This window comes from Crotalus tigris, unplaced genomic scaffold, assembly GCF_016545835.1.
Source record: "Crotalus tigris isolate CLP2741 ecotype Arizona unplaced genomic scaffold, ASM1654583v1 scf7180000018549.3470463, whole genome shotgun sequence".
NCBI classification, from domain to species: Eukaryota; Metazoa; Chordata; class Lepidosauria; order Squamata; family Viperidae; genus Crotalus; species Crotalus tigris.
The window spans coordinates 1,238,993-1,254,212 of NW_024097072.1; positions in this window are offsets into that span (position 1 = coordinate 1,238,993).

Genomic DNA, 15,220 nt, shown 5'->3' on the forward strand with positions numbered 1-15,220 from the left:
TTTCCACCGTGGTTTTTTTTTTTGTTTGTTTTTTGCAAAGCGCCTTGCAAAATAAAAAGGCGTTTGAGTCGAATAAACGAAGGTGAACGGTTGAAGTGGAGATGTTCAAATAACATCGCCCGCACAGCCCGTTCGCAGGCTGGCAGAGAGGAAATGGAATCGTAGTTTGTTGAACACACCACAACCGGGTAGCTTTTGCTCTGTGAACTATGGCTGGCAAGTCACAGAAGCTAACGTGATTGTTTGTGATCTGACTATTGCAACATTTTTATACTGTTTTCACTTTTCACCACTCAAGGTAGCATTTCAGACTAACACAAGAGATACAATAAAAATTACGAAAACAATCCAGGGCCGTCTTCTTCCCCCAAAGCATTTTGGAATACACTAATTTATTTTTTTACATACCACAGTGTGGCTTGCTTGATTTGAAACAAAAAAAGTTGTTCAAATTGTTCTTTGTTTTCTTTGCAAGTTACGTGGACTCGGTCAGTTGTGGTTCATTCAACAAACTGATTTGTGATGTGTGACTCCAAATATAATAAGCTAGTAGTCACAACCAAAACAATTCTAGAACACAAGTTTTCCAGTCAGCTTAATCATCACCCAGCAAGGCAAAAGTGACAGAAACTAAAAGTCAACATGTCTATGGAGATTCTCAGTCATCCAGGTCATGGTGTCCCAAAAGTGCTTTTTCAGCTAGGACTTTCTTTGTTTTTCCTTGAAGATGTTTCACTTCTTATCCAAGAAGCTTCTTCAGCTCTGACTGGATGGTGTTTCCTTCAAAGAAAAACAAAGTCCAATTGCCTCCTTTGGGATTAAAGTCAGCATATTTATGGTGTCCGCTTGGCAAGGCTGCTTTAAAATGGGTGGGCCACCAGTAAACCTCCCAAATCTTTATTTTATATACAGGCAGCCCTCAACTCACAACTGTTCATTTAGTGACCGTTCAAAATTACAACGGCACTGAAAAACATGGCGACACATCCTCGCACTTACAATCGACCCAGCATCCTCATGAGATCAGAATTTAGGTGCTTGGCAACCAGTATGTATTTCCAACAGCTGCAACATCCTGGGGTCATATGGGATCCCCACTTGCAAGCTTCCCAGCCAGCTTCCCACAAGTCAAGTCAATGGGGGTAGCCCGGGGTAGGCAACCTTGGCTCTTTTATGACTGGTGGACTTCAACTCCCAGAATTCCTGAGCCAGCATGAGGGAAACTTTGGCCCCTTCATGACTGGTGGACTTCAACTCCCAGAATTCTTGAGCCAGCATGGCTCAGCTTGGAAACCTCTCCCTTTCCCTTCAGCGTGGCTGGCTCAGGAATTCTGTGAGTTGAAGTCCACCAGTCATAAAAGAGCCAAGGTTGCTTACCCCTGGGGTTGCCAATTCATTTAATGACCACATGATTCACTTCACCACTGCAGTGACTTCCTTAACAACCAATGGCAAAAAAAGCTCATAAAATTAGGTCCAACTTACTTAACAATCGCCTTGCTTAATAACGGAAATTCTGGTCTCCATTGTGGTCCTGAGTTGCAGGCTGGCTGTAGATCAGAGATATAATTTTTATTAAAACTGTGAAACGTGAAGATAAAATCATAACACAAAATAATATTAAGTAGGTAAAAGAAAGGGAAACCAAACCCCTGCCTCAAGAATAAAGTTGAAAAAGAAAAAAAATATAAAGAAATCAGGTCCAATGTTCTTCACAGCAGTTATAAGTTCGAATATAGTGTAACCTTGTCTCTAAATGAGCAGGTTAAAATATTGTGGGATTTTTGAATATAGATTGATAGTCTTAGCTCATAATGCATAAGGTATAACTGATTGAAAAGAAGAACTTGTGGACTATTGTGGTGGCAATGCTAATGGATTACCAGACAAAGAATTAGAAAAGGTCCCAAAGTATCAAGAACAGAAAATCAAAATTGTTGTTGTTAGTTGCGAAGTTGTGTCCGACCCACCGCGACCCCATGGGTCAAATAAAATCAAAATATAAAATCAAAAATAAAATAAAATAAAAACAGACTATGGCATAAAGAGGTTGTGGGGGGTCTCAGTGGGTGCCGTACCAGAAAAATCTTGGTTGGAACTTAGAAAATTTGTACATTGGCAAACATGTCCATCTGCCAATTACAAAATGCCACATTGCTTGGATCTGTACATATACTAAGCTGATGCATTAGAGTTCTTGGGAAGAAATCCGTGTAAATTAAAATCAACACCAGCTAAAGAACTGGCAGCTGTGATTTCACACTTTCTGTACATAATACCAAATCTTCCCCAGTACAGAGACACCATGCCTTTGGAAATTCCACTCTCTCTATTGTTAATGCCAACTAGAACTAAATGAAAGTCAAAATCATCTGAAGAGCATACTACTGGTATTTTTCATTAGGTAAGGGAAGGCAACCAATTCAAGTGGTCTGGATTCTAAAGTTTACTTTTGCAAGCAAATTGCAGTTAGGAGAAATGGATTGAGAAAATGTTCTGTCTCACCAGCGTCCACACTTCTCCAGCGTGTACTGGCAGAGAAGAAATAAACTTAAGCCAACTCAGGCTCCGCCCACTGTAAGCCAAGAGGCAACTCAGCATGACTTGCTGAATGATTCAAGACCCAATTTAAACTGAAAATCCACAACTGCATGGCTGCTACCCAGCAAGATACTTCAATGTGGCTTCAGAAAGACCTCCCTCTGTTTGTGCTTTTAACCAAATGCCATATATTTAGTTTTCAACTGAATGCTGTTTATATTAATGACCTTCAACTGTATTGCATCACAAATCTCTTTAACCTTGAAGCTCAAAAAAGATGGGAGTAGTTCAATACATATCTGAACAGCTGTCAGTTCAGCGTTCAATAGCTCAGGTTGCTGCATTTTATTATGCTATTTATTTGTGAATTTATATACTGCCCTTTAAACAAAAAAAAAAGAACAGTAGAGCAGTTAAATATTTTCTAAAACTGAATTTGATACTGGGAGGTAAGTCTATTTTACTTTCTGGGCCCAGATTATGAGTTCTCTGAACAATTAATAATTTTCATAATTATAAACAAAATCACAAAGTAAGGAACATTATTTTTTAAATATATAATCAGTGAAAAAGATTTGTAAAAGAATTATTCATTTTTTTTAAACGTCGGGTTTAAATTATGCTGCCTTTAATGATTGGTTACTTACAAATTATTTTGTTACTTGTTTCCTATGAACAACTATATGACGATGTAGGCCAGAATCCATAATGACACCTTTGATGTATCAAAATGTGTTTTTCTCCTCACTGGAAAAGCCCAAACCCTAGAATTCTGCAAGATTTTAGATGTTTTGTTACGTATCTGTTTCAGGTAGCCACAAAGATAACAGTCCAGAAAACTGTGGCTAAAACAAAACATAGTTACTTGCTCATCTGTTCACAATCTTGCACGTGAATGTTCATGCAGGATGGTGTATGCCTAAGGAGCACCATTTCAGCTAAGAACCATGAAAAACATTATCTCATTTATGCACTGGGAATGAGGCAAAGACAACATGAGAGCACGATAGGGGGAAAAATTGAAGCTAAGATATATTTGTGATGTTTAAGTGCATTCAAGATGGCATGTTTCACTAGGGCAGGGGTCTGCAACCTTGACAACTTTAAGACTTGTGGACTTCAGCTCCCAGAATTCTATGCTGGCTGAGGAATTCTGGGAGCTTAAAGTTGTCAAGGTTGCAGACCCCCGCACTAGGGCTTAATCAATGAGCAGGTACAGAAAGTAGAATGTACTGAAAAAGAGTTTGGAGATTTTTATTCTCAAGTCCTACACAATCAGCACCACATTAAAAAAAAAAAAAGCTTTCAGAATGCCTTACAATTAAAAAAAAAAGTAAGGTTTAAGACAAGAATAGCAACAAGTGACAAAAATAAGTCCGATGTTAGATCAAATGAACAGTCTTAGAAAAGTTTTCGAAAAAGTTTTCGAAAGTTCTCCATTGGCACCAATGAATAAATTTCAGTTAAGTGTCAGATGAATTAGGATGATTTTGCAGAGCAGAATTTTTGATTTGCCACTTCTCGGTCTTCTCAGGGTGAAGGATGGATAGTAAAGGACAGAAAAGGACTGTCAAACAGTTACTAAACTATTGTAAGTGAAGGACTACTAGTTTTGTTTTGCTTTTTTTCCCCCAAAGGTCATGGTTCTTGCTAGCAAATTTAGTGTTTTAAGAGCTAGCTTTTAGTACAGAATGAGGTCCCTGTTAATTTGGAGTTGAAGGGGCACCTTCAAGAAAGAGAAAAGACGGGAGGGGGGGGAAATAAGTGGAAAAACCAGGAAAACACTACCCCTATCCATAACCTAATTGAAAAAATAATATGGGCAACCTCTCATCTAGTCTGACCAGAATTTGAGGACTCTTAGCAATCACAGATGCTGGTTGACTGTTCGTAGGGAAGCTTTGAAGACAAGATGAGGAAGGAAAGTAGAAATGTCTGGACAGAATCATCAGCCTCATGCTGCAACATCTGACCATGTAACTAGACCAACGCTCTTTGGCATTGCTGTTATGCAACCGATGAGTTTAAAACATACAATGAAGCACTTGCACAATCTCCAGAGTGGCAACTCAAGATGGCTGCAGAGGGTGTTGATTTATTTTATTTTTTTATTATTATAAATTTTTATTAAGAGATTCTAAAAAAAAGATTAAAAACGAACAAAACCTATCCATCTAAAACAAAGAAAACAATATAAAACGAAGAAAGGAAAAGAAAAGAGAGAAACAGAACAAGAAAGAAAAGGAAAAAAAATGCAAACACAAGTAGCTTCTGATTTCCTTTGCAGCAGTGATAAGTATAATTACAAAACTGGTTACAAAAGAAAGCTCCTTTTCTTTCCCCTCTTTCTACTGTATTTTTTTCTAATCATCAAAACCATAAGTCATAAGATTCTTTTTTTTTTCTGTTTCATGCAAAATGACAGCATGAGGAGAATATCCAGAAGGCGTTTAATGGAACTTGTAGGACCACATTCCACAGATGACAACAACAGTACTGAGGAGAAATGTAAAAAAGACTTTCTAGATGCAGACAGAATTTGGAGTTAATTATACTTTGTGACTTGCGGTTGATAGTTCTGGCCATGTAGCTCTTTGTGTGCCTTTGATTCATGTAAGTTCAACTGCTGCCATTCAGTTAGAAACAGATACACTTATTTTGAACCTTCATCTCTCCCATGAAGAGGGAAAGAAAAATACCAGTTATCAATCTGCCCGCATGTTTCCGTAAATAGATTGACAGAAGTATAGGAAAGTGGGCTGAAAGGGACATTTTATTTATTTATTTTAATCCTGCCTTTATTCTTTTTTATATAAATAGCTCAAGGCAGCGAATGTGCCTAAAATCTGCCTGCGTGTTTTCCGTAAATAGATTGACAGAAGTATAGGAAAGTGGACTTAAAGTGACATTTATTTATTTTAAGCCCGCCTTTATTCTTTTTTATATAAATAACTCAAGGCGGCAAACATACCTAATCTTCCTTCCTTCTCCGATTTTCCCTACAGCAATCAACCTGTTGGGCCAAGAGAGAGTGAATAGCCTGAAGTCACCTAGCCGGTTTGTCATGCCTAACACAAGACTACAACTCACAAACTCCTGATTTCTAGGCCAGCACCTTAGCTACTATGCCAGATTGGCTCTACAAATACTACAAAGCATAGTATGTCAATCATATGCAATACATACAATGTACTATTTGCTAAAACTGAGGTGCATTCTTGTATAGCCAAAAGTGAAAGACGAATCTGTGTGTGTGTGTGTGTGTGTGTGTGCGCGCGCGCACAGGAAAACAAAACTGCAGAGGTATAAAAAAGGATCTTTAGAAGAATCTTGTAAAAAGTAAAGGGAAAACATGGCAATTAATCATTTTTAAATGCGTGGAAACTTGACTTACTGTCAGGAAAGGAAAGAAATTACATTTTACTTTGTGTGTTTGAGTCTGAGTTAGTTGTTTGATTCCAACTTGGTGCTATTTAGAGTTAATTTTGAGGGGGGGGGTCCCATGACTTGGGTTTGTTTATTTAACAAAACTGTAAATACATTATGACTAATTGTTGAATGACCGTTGGGATCGTGTCATATATATTTTAAGTTCCTGTTGAGTTGTCACAAGGTGTCCAGTTTACCAGACTGATTTTGCCATGAAGCTTTATGAGGTTAGAAATTCGGCATTCATTTCAATCTGAACCTACAGTTGTACTTGATTTTTTTTTAGGTACCATTTGGCAGAAAGGAGCTGGTGAAGACCCTGATGCCCATTCTCCAAAGCACCTGGTAGGTGCTTCAATTAGTTGAAAAAGGTGGTCTTGGACTTTTGATTATTTACTCTCATACATTTGCATGGTTCTCTTCCTACAATGTAAGCTTGATGCTGCAGTGTCTTTCCAGGTGCCATCTCTTAAGTGTAAGTAGATCTGGAGCAAGGCCAAAATTTGGTGCCAGAGAGATGTGTAAATTTGCCAAGAGGACATGCAATTGCTACGGCTCTCTGGAATGTGGTCGCGCAAGTTGCCTAACACCACCTTCAGAACCCTTTCCCTGGTAAAATATTTCTGTGATTCTTGGCCTAAGTCAAGATTCCTGCCTTCCTTCCTCTTCACTGGAGAGGGAATTTATATAAGTAGGGTGGGACAGCAAAGATCTTAGGTCTTTCTACCGATCTGTGCAATCTGTATCAATCCTTGGTGCACCTCTTGTCTGTCACGGTTGACGTTGTGAGACTTGCATGAGCCTCGAGAAGTCGATCCAATAAACCATGGATTGGATTCTCAGTCTTCCTTTGGAGATGCAAAGTGGGACTGTTGGATTCACACTGGTCCAATTCTGATTTCATTCTACTTTCCGACTCCTGGAAGGATACCTATCATGGCCCCATTACCAAGCTCCCGTCCTCAATAAATGATCCGAGGGTTGACTTTGCTGCTTCTTCTCCACTGTCGGAAGATGGGGGTGGGGGGTTAAACCATTTCCCCATAATAAACCACAGTATGGGGCTGAAAAAGTGCAGTGAATGTGCTTCAGTTGGCATTCTTTCTTTGCATCTTTGTCTACTTGCTTTGCTTTATGAAGACTCAAAACTTGAGGGCAATATTGTTGAAGGGGTATATAAGTGTGAGGCCAGTGGCTATGGGGAACCAGAACGTGCCATGTAGCAGGAGAAGAGACCTAATTCTTTCCAGCTGTCTAAAGGTAACAGAATTCTTACATTCCCATGCTCTCAGCATGCTGGCTGACTCTAAAAAAGGTTGAATATTTTTTTCCTGTGAGATGATACGGATAAGTTGATTCAGATAAGTTGATATGGATCATTGCATTCCTTTCCTCCTAACACACCTAAATGTTCAGGAATACAAATAATCTAGGCAGAGTGATTTAGATTATGAAAAGAAGCAGTGGAAAGTCCTCTATCCCCATGTGTCATAGATCTCCAGATCCATGTGAGTTTGACCTTGGTAAGACCACACTTCAAATGCTGCATCTAGTTTTGGTCGCCATAAAGTAAAAAAGATGTTGAGACTCTAGAAAGAGTACAGAGAAGAGCAACAAAGATGACTAGGGAGTGGAGGCTAAAACATACGAACAACAGCTGCAGGAATTGGGTATGTCTAGTTTAATGAAAAGAAGGTCTAGGGGTCACATGATAGCGGTGTTCCAGAGAAGAGGGGGTCATCTCATTCTCCAAAGCAGCTGAAGGCAGGACAAGAAACAATGGATGGAAACTAATCAAGGAGAGAACCAACCTAGAACTAAGGAGGCATTTCCTGACAGTTAGAACAATTCATCAGTGGAACAACCTGCCTCCAGAAGTTTTCGATGCTCCAACATTGGAAGTTTTTAACATGAAATTGGACAATCATTTGTCAGAAATGGTATAAGGTTTCCTTCCTGAGCAGGGGGTTGGACTAGAAGACCTCCAAGGTCCCTTCCAACTCTATTATTCTGCTCTTCAGTTGTAATCAAACTACACTGCCCAAAGAGGACGGATAAATTCCTCTTGCAGGACTGTTGGACTGACATGGGGATACCCTTGAAGAGCATCCAAAAGTTGCAGCTGGTACAAAATGCAGCAGTGTGAGCAATGATGTCTTCTGCTCAATCAGTGCATGTACACCATTGTACATTGTGAGTTGCTACTCTGCTTCTGGAGTCAATTCAAGGTGCTGATTACGATCTATAAAGCTCTATATGGCATTAGATCAAGTTATCTGAAGGACCGTCTCTCCATGCTTAGATCTTATCCATCCCATCAGGAGAGGCATGTTATGGGTCCAAACTATGAGAGTGTGTCATCTGGCAGGATCCAGGAAGAGAGCCTTTCCTGCCATGGCACCTGCCCTGTGGAACATCATCGCTCTGGATCTAGATTGGCCCCAACTCTCCTGATCTTTAGGAAGGTCCTGAACACATGGCTCTGCCGCTGCGCCTGGGGACCTGGCAAAGGTGAGGCGCTCTTACAATGTGAGCTGTTAAGCTGATGGAGGATGATCACGATGATTACTCTGAGCAGGGATGGGGTTTGTATGTTTGTATATTGGCTTTTAACTTGTCTTTAACTGGACTGTTGTGAGCCTCCAAGTGTTGCTTAGATGAGATTAGGTGGCCATACAAATAAAATAATAAATAAATAGAACTCTGGGATAATAGGAAGCAGGAGACCCAAGTAAGGTCAACAAAGTCAGCTTTTGCTGGCTGTCACTTGCTGAGAGTTCACATTTTCCACTATAATGGATGTCCAACAGAGAATAAATGTAATGGTTATTGAACAATAGTGATATATTACCCAATACAATCTATGTACATCCAAAAGCAACAAACCAATAGATAAGATGCTATTTCTACAAAATTACATTGCTTTGGTCAGGAGCTTCATTGTGGTGCCTTCCATCAGGATCAGGTCCATATTGGATCTGAATTTGGACCTGTCTGGGGGTATTTTTTTTTCTCTCTCATAGTGGCCTGGAGCAATGTTTATATTTGGGGCACGGTGATAGGAAGGAGATTCCAACTTTGCAACAGCGGTGAATATTCCTCTTTTTCTGCAAAAGCCAGAGTCATTAAGAAGCATTTCAGCCAGGGTGGCCCTCCCAGAAGAATTTATGCCTTGCAATCTCCTAAAGGTACCACATGTTAATCTGTGATAAAAGTTGTGGGGTAACTGGCCTAGGAAATATCCATGCCAGTCTGAGATCTTGAAGAGCTAAGGCCAGTCTGGTTAGAGGAACTGATTGTCTGTCTGCTAGAAGACCACATTTTCAGCTAGGGGTGAAGAATGGAATGGGAAAGCCCCCCCCCCTCCCCTAGTTGATATACTTTTATAAAGTAGTCATTCTACTTCGAGATGGAATTATACAACCAAAAGGTCTCTTAGAAGCAAAGCTGTAATTCAAGACATTTGACCAGGTCAGTGTTTCTCAACCTTGACAATTTTAAGGCATGTGGACTTCAACTCCCAGAATTCCACAGCCAGCATTGCTGGCTGTGGAATTCTGGGTGTTGAAGTCCACATGCCTTAAAATTGTCAAGGTTGAGAAACACTGGACTAGGTAATATGTCTCCGACCAACTCAATGGAAGCCTCTGTTTCCTCTTCTTTGTTCAAATGTCTGTCCCAAGCAGGGTGGAGCTGGACTCTCAGCTTCCACCACCCCAAACTGCAGTTTCTTCTCAGCTGATTAGAAGGCTAAAGCCAACGTTATCTTCAGCTACTTTCTAAATGGGCAGGAGGCATGCCAGCTGCTGGTTCTTAAAGCAGGCTGTGGGTTAGGTCTGATAAAGGAGGTGTGGTTGGTCTGAAGCACCCTGAGGGAGGACATTTTTTCCGAGAAATAAGACCTGCCCTCTTTATCTTCCTGATCCAGTAGGATTCACAAAGGTGCCCTCCCTAGAGGAGAGGCGTGCAGTCCATGTTCGTCTTTCCTGATCAACCAGCCCTCATTTCTTCTGCAACACCCCCAAAGTGGAACATGTTTGTGCTATTCTTATGAGTCCAATAAAATCTGCAATTTAATCTCTCCTGCTATATACTGCGTTGTGCTAAACAGGCAACAATGGTTGGTGGGAGGGGTGTGACATAACATGCTAAGCCAAAACCAAAACCCTCTTATGGCGTAGCATTTTGGTGCCTTTCATCTCTGTGTGTGGACAAACGTTATGTAACGAATTCAGAATTAAGAGCAGAATAAAAAGTTTATTAGATCAAACCCTACCAAAATATTTCCTCCATTTTTCTTTATATATTAGCGGTCCTATCAGCAGAATCTTTGGAGCACAAGTCCAGGATTGCACTCAGCAGAATGGGCAGTAGCAGTATGTCTGATTTTCCACATAGTCACATAAGTAAAATACTATACAATATTGTTTAAACCTTGTTCCACACATCACTCTAAATAAATCATTGACTTAATCAGGGTTTGTCCATTAAGCCACCATTGGCTGGATTCACAATTTATACCAGGTCATGGTTTACCAACCACAGTAACCACAAAAAACAATAAGCCAACCAATCATCAAGCGTGTGTGTGTGCACTGAGACATCAGAGTCTAACATTATTTTATGAAACCATTGAAATTATTCTTTAAGCAAAGAAAGAAAAGGAAAATAATTCACCTGGCTTGTGGCTTAGACCAACAATTATAAATCAGTTGTGTCTTCTTCCGAGTAGGCCTGAAGATTATTCTCCTACATTCCAGAATCTTCTAGAATTCCTTGTGTGCTTGTTCATCAGCCACAGTAGATCTTCAAATGGCCATCAAAAGTTCCATACAGAATCAAAGATGGACCACTGTACTATTTGGTGAAATAAAAGAAATAAGCAATCACATATAATGTTTTGCGAGTGAAGGTAAATATACGTGTCCCACGATAATGTTGCAGGATCCAATCTGATTCAATCAACCAGGACCAAAGGTTTATTCTTCCAAGCTTTTGGCCTTGTTAATGTTTGCTTCAAGGCAGGGAAAGAGAATGCCCAATATAATTAGCATCAGATCTGCATATGGACAGCGAATCTGAAGCTCTGTGCATTACTTTCATTGGCCATTTTACATGTGGACACCATATTGAGCAACTTCCTGTAGATTTTGTTATAAATTTCCCTGTGAAGATATTCCACTTCAACCTTCTCTTTCCTTCTGTTCATGGAACAGGGAGAGATTGCATTTAGCAGAGTAAAGAACACCTTTTGTGTTCCTCTGTTGACCCAGTCTCTTCAACAACTTGTCTTTCCAGTTTGCAAGCCCTCAGGTTACACAGATGAAGCTGCTGCTTTGAAAACCACTGTCAGGGGTCCTGCAGCCTGCTGGCAGGGTGGAGAACATAAAAAAGTCACCACGAAGTTGCTGTCCTTTCGACTTTCACGTCAAAGAAAGGACAAGGGGTGACATAATAGCAGTCTTCCAATATCTAAGGGGCTGCCACAAAGAGGGGTCAACCTATTCTCCAAAACACCTGAAGGCAGGACAAGAAACTAGTCAAGGAGAGAAGCAAGCTAGAACTAAGGAGATATGGCCTGACAGTGAGAACAATTCATCAGCAGAACAGCTTGTCTCCAGAAGTTGTGGGTGATCCAACATTGGAGGTTTTAAGAAGAGACTGGACAGCCATTTGTCAGGAATGGTGTAAGGCTTTCTGTTTGAGCAGAGAGTTGGACTAGAAGATCTCCAAGGTCCCTTCCAGCTCTGTTGTTCTATTATGTGTCCTCTTTCTCCCATTTCATGTGCTCGTTTTGTCCCATTGGGGCAAGAATTCTTCCTATGTCTTGACCCCAATGAGTGAGGGATAAATATCTGAGTATCGAATTTGTAATGGTGAGAGCAGCAATAAGATATCAGATTAGGTTGATGCATTGCATTAAACTGTGGTTTTTCCTGAACTAGAAATTCCTTCAAAGTATAATGAACTAACCACAAGGATATTATATGCTACTTACTGGAAAAGCTGTTTGATTCCATCTTTGGCAGAAGGGCTGATCATGGTTCAATCTCCAGAGTAACTCTGATGTTGAATTAAATTAGTGATGTATCTCACTAAGCTATGTTTTTACCATGGTTAATTACACATTTAGAGCGGGCTGCTCCAAAATATGATCACTTTCTAACTGCTGGTAATTATATAATTTAAATAATTAAGGAACAGTATCTTAGCTCCTACAAAACTTATACTGAGGTACAGATGAGTACATAAGAAAAACATTGGTAGTAATATGTGGTGTAATGGTAGGCTGAGAGTCAGGTTGGTGTAGTGGTTAGGGCACTGACCTAGAAACCAGTCCAGACTTAGACACAGAACCTAGCTGGAGGAATTTGGGCCAGTCCCTTTCTCTTGGCTCTAAAAAAGAAGACAATGGCAAACAACGTCTGAAAATATTGCCAAGAAAACTGCAGGGACTAGTCCAGGCAGTCTCCAGGAGTCAAGACTGGCTCAAAGGAAACACACCAAAAAAAGAAAGTTAGCTTAAACTTGCAGAACAACATTCCCCACCACTGCTTGCCAGATGTGAATGGACTTCATCTCCCAGAATGGAAGCCAGCATGGTCTTGCTCTTTAGGGCTTCTGAGAGCTGAAGTCCGCATTTTTTGGAGGGCACCAAATTGGGGGAGGTTAATGTAGGTAGCGTAAAGAAACACTGAAATAATTGCCTGTATACTTATGAATTTTATATCTGCCAATTGCAGCCTTTCCATGTTGTCCGCAGATACATGGAAAAAGAGGGCAGTGTCTACAGATGTTCTTCTACCAGATATTACCTCTCCGATTCCGAAGGCCACATCCCCTATGTTGATTATCAGTTTCTTGGCATGCAGTTTCAGTTGGCTCAAGAACCACACCACACTTTACATGACATATTGAGGGTTGCCGTCCAAAAACAAGGGAAGGTTGAAGCACTTCTTTTGGCATGGAAAGACCTTCAGACCTGGGGAACTTAATGCAATCTGCAGGTCCCTGGCTTAGAAGAACCGTGTGGGCAGAAAGATACTTCTTCAAGATGCCTCATAATTTCAAACACAAGAGGGACAGAGGTTACTTGTGTGAAGGCCAGTAATTCAGAACCTCCAATGATAGGCAACTTGGTATCTTGTAGATGTTCTGCCCTTTAAGTTCATTGATCCCACTGAGTAATGTCCAAGGCACCAGGAGAACAATAGGCTATTTATACAAATATGACCCACTTGCCCATTGCCAGGCAGAACACTATATTCTTTTTCAAAATATTCTCTTCTCCATTTCTATGTTCCTCTTCCGGGCGTCCATGATCAACTTCACCACTGAGCTTCTGGCTTCTCATATTCTGCACAGTGTTTCTCAACCTTGACAATTTTAAGGCATGTGGACTTCAACTCCCAGAATTCCATAGCCAGCATTGCTGGCTGTGGAAATCTGGGAGTTGAAGTCTACATGCCTTAAAATTGTCAAGGTTGAAAAACACTGGCAGTTAAAGGCATGAACTGTTGACTAAGCCAGAATTGGCTCCAATCATACATTGCCCTAAAGCATAAATCTTAGTTCACAAACCACAAGGGTAGGATGCACCTAATATCTAAAGCTAATCCAAACTAATCACATTATGCCTTTATGTGATGTATAGCCTGTGACAAGCAAAATGTATAGCCAGCAAAATGTATAGCCTGTGATAAGATAAAGACTACAAAGCTCTCTCGGTAATTGACAACACAAGATTTGTAGCACTGTTAAATCAACGTGTACCTGTCATAGGAACAATTAATTCTGTAACTCAGAGCCAAATAAAAACATCAAGCATCTTGTTTTCTCCCTTTTTCCAACATCAAATGGGAATCCCAGACAAGCCATGAATTTTATTTTATTTTTGTCGCTGATACTCTAACGTGCTCATCCTGAAGGGTTTTTTTCCTTTTGTACCTCTGCAAACTTTAGGTTTCCCACCAGCGAAAACGTGCCTCCTGAAACGGAATGGAGCAGTTTTTGGCTGCGGAAAGGAGCACGTTGTCTACTGCTGATCGTATCATAGCATTTATCCCAGAAGCGTTTTCAGTGAACGACGGATGACTGAATGAATGAATAAATGGTTTAGCAATTGTAAAAAAAAATGGAGACACCAATGACGGAAATTGCTTATGTGATCTTTGAAAAGTGCCCAGTTTACTGGCAATCACATGTCTTGTGGCTGCAACTTCCATAGTTCATTGATAGGCTGCATGAAGTTGTAGTTTTATCTGTCCTGATTCGGCTAATGTTTAGTTGCTTGGGTGACCTCTGGGTTCTGGAATGAGAGAGGGAGCTGCAAAGCACAGCCTCCAGTTCCTTCCACTGTCTTCAAACCATAGTCGCTCTACCACCAGTGTTTCTCAACCTTGACAATTTTAAGGCATGTGGACTTCAACTCCCAGAATTCCACAGACAGCAATGCTGTCTGTGGAATTCTGGGAGTTGAAGTCCACATGCCTTAAAATTGTCAAGGTTGAGAAACACTGCTCTACCACCCAATCATGTTGGTTGACATTTTCCATCCAATAGCTCTACAAAATCTGTTTCAAAGCACCTTGCTCAGAATGTTCAAGGCATACTAGCACTGGCAGTTTAATTTTTCACGGCTGTCCTATGGATTCCCCAAGGTAGATTTTGTGCCTTGGGTTTTTGAGGTGCCCACCATGCTGACATGTGCATTAGGACACCTCCTAGGAATCAGCATCTCTCCTGCTTTGGCCAACTCAGAACCCATCATTGCAATCAGAATGTTTTCCCAACATCCATCGGTTTACCCCATCTTACTTGTGCTGAATCTCATTTCTGAACTGTTCCAGTCCAGTCCATTCCTTTTCTCTTTCTCTTCCTTTGTTTTTAGCAAAAGAGAAAGAAAAGAAAAGAAAAGAAAAGAAAAGAAAAAAGAAGGAAAGGAAAGGAAAGGGAAAGGAGGAGGGAGGGAGAAGAAAGAAAGAGAAAGAAAAAGAAGAGGGAGAGAGAAAGAAAGAAAGAGAGAGAAAGAAAGAAAGAAAAAGAAAGAAGGAAGGAAGGAAGGAAGGAAGGAAGGAAAGAAAGAAAGAAAGAAAGAAAGAAAGAAAGAAAGAAAGAAAGAAAGAAAGAGACAGACTAAATTCTGCAGAATCTGCTCTCGTGAAGGGCAACCCTCAGCAGGACTGCTGGTTTTATATAATTATAGATTTCATCCAAAGCAATAATAGATGGAAACCTGTCATTCCATAAG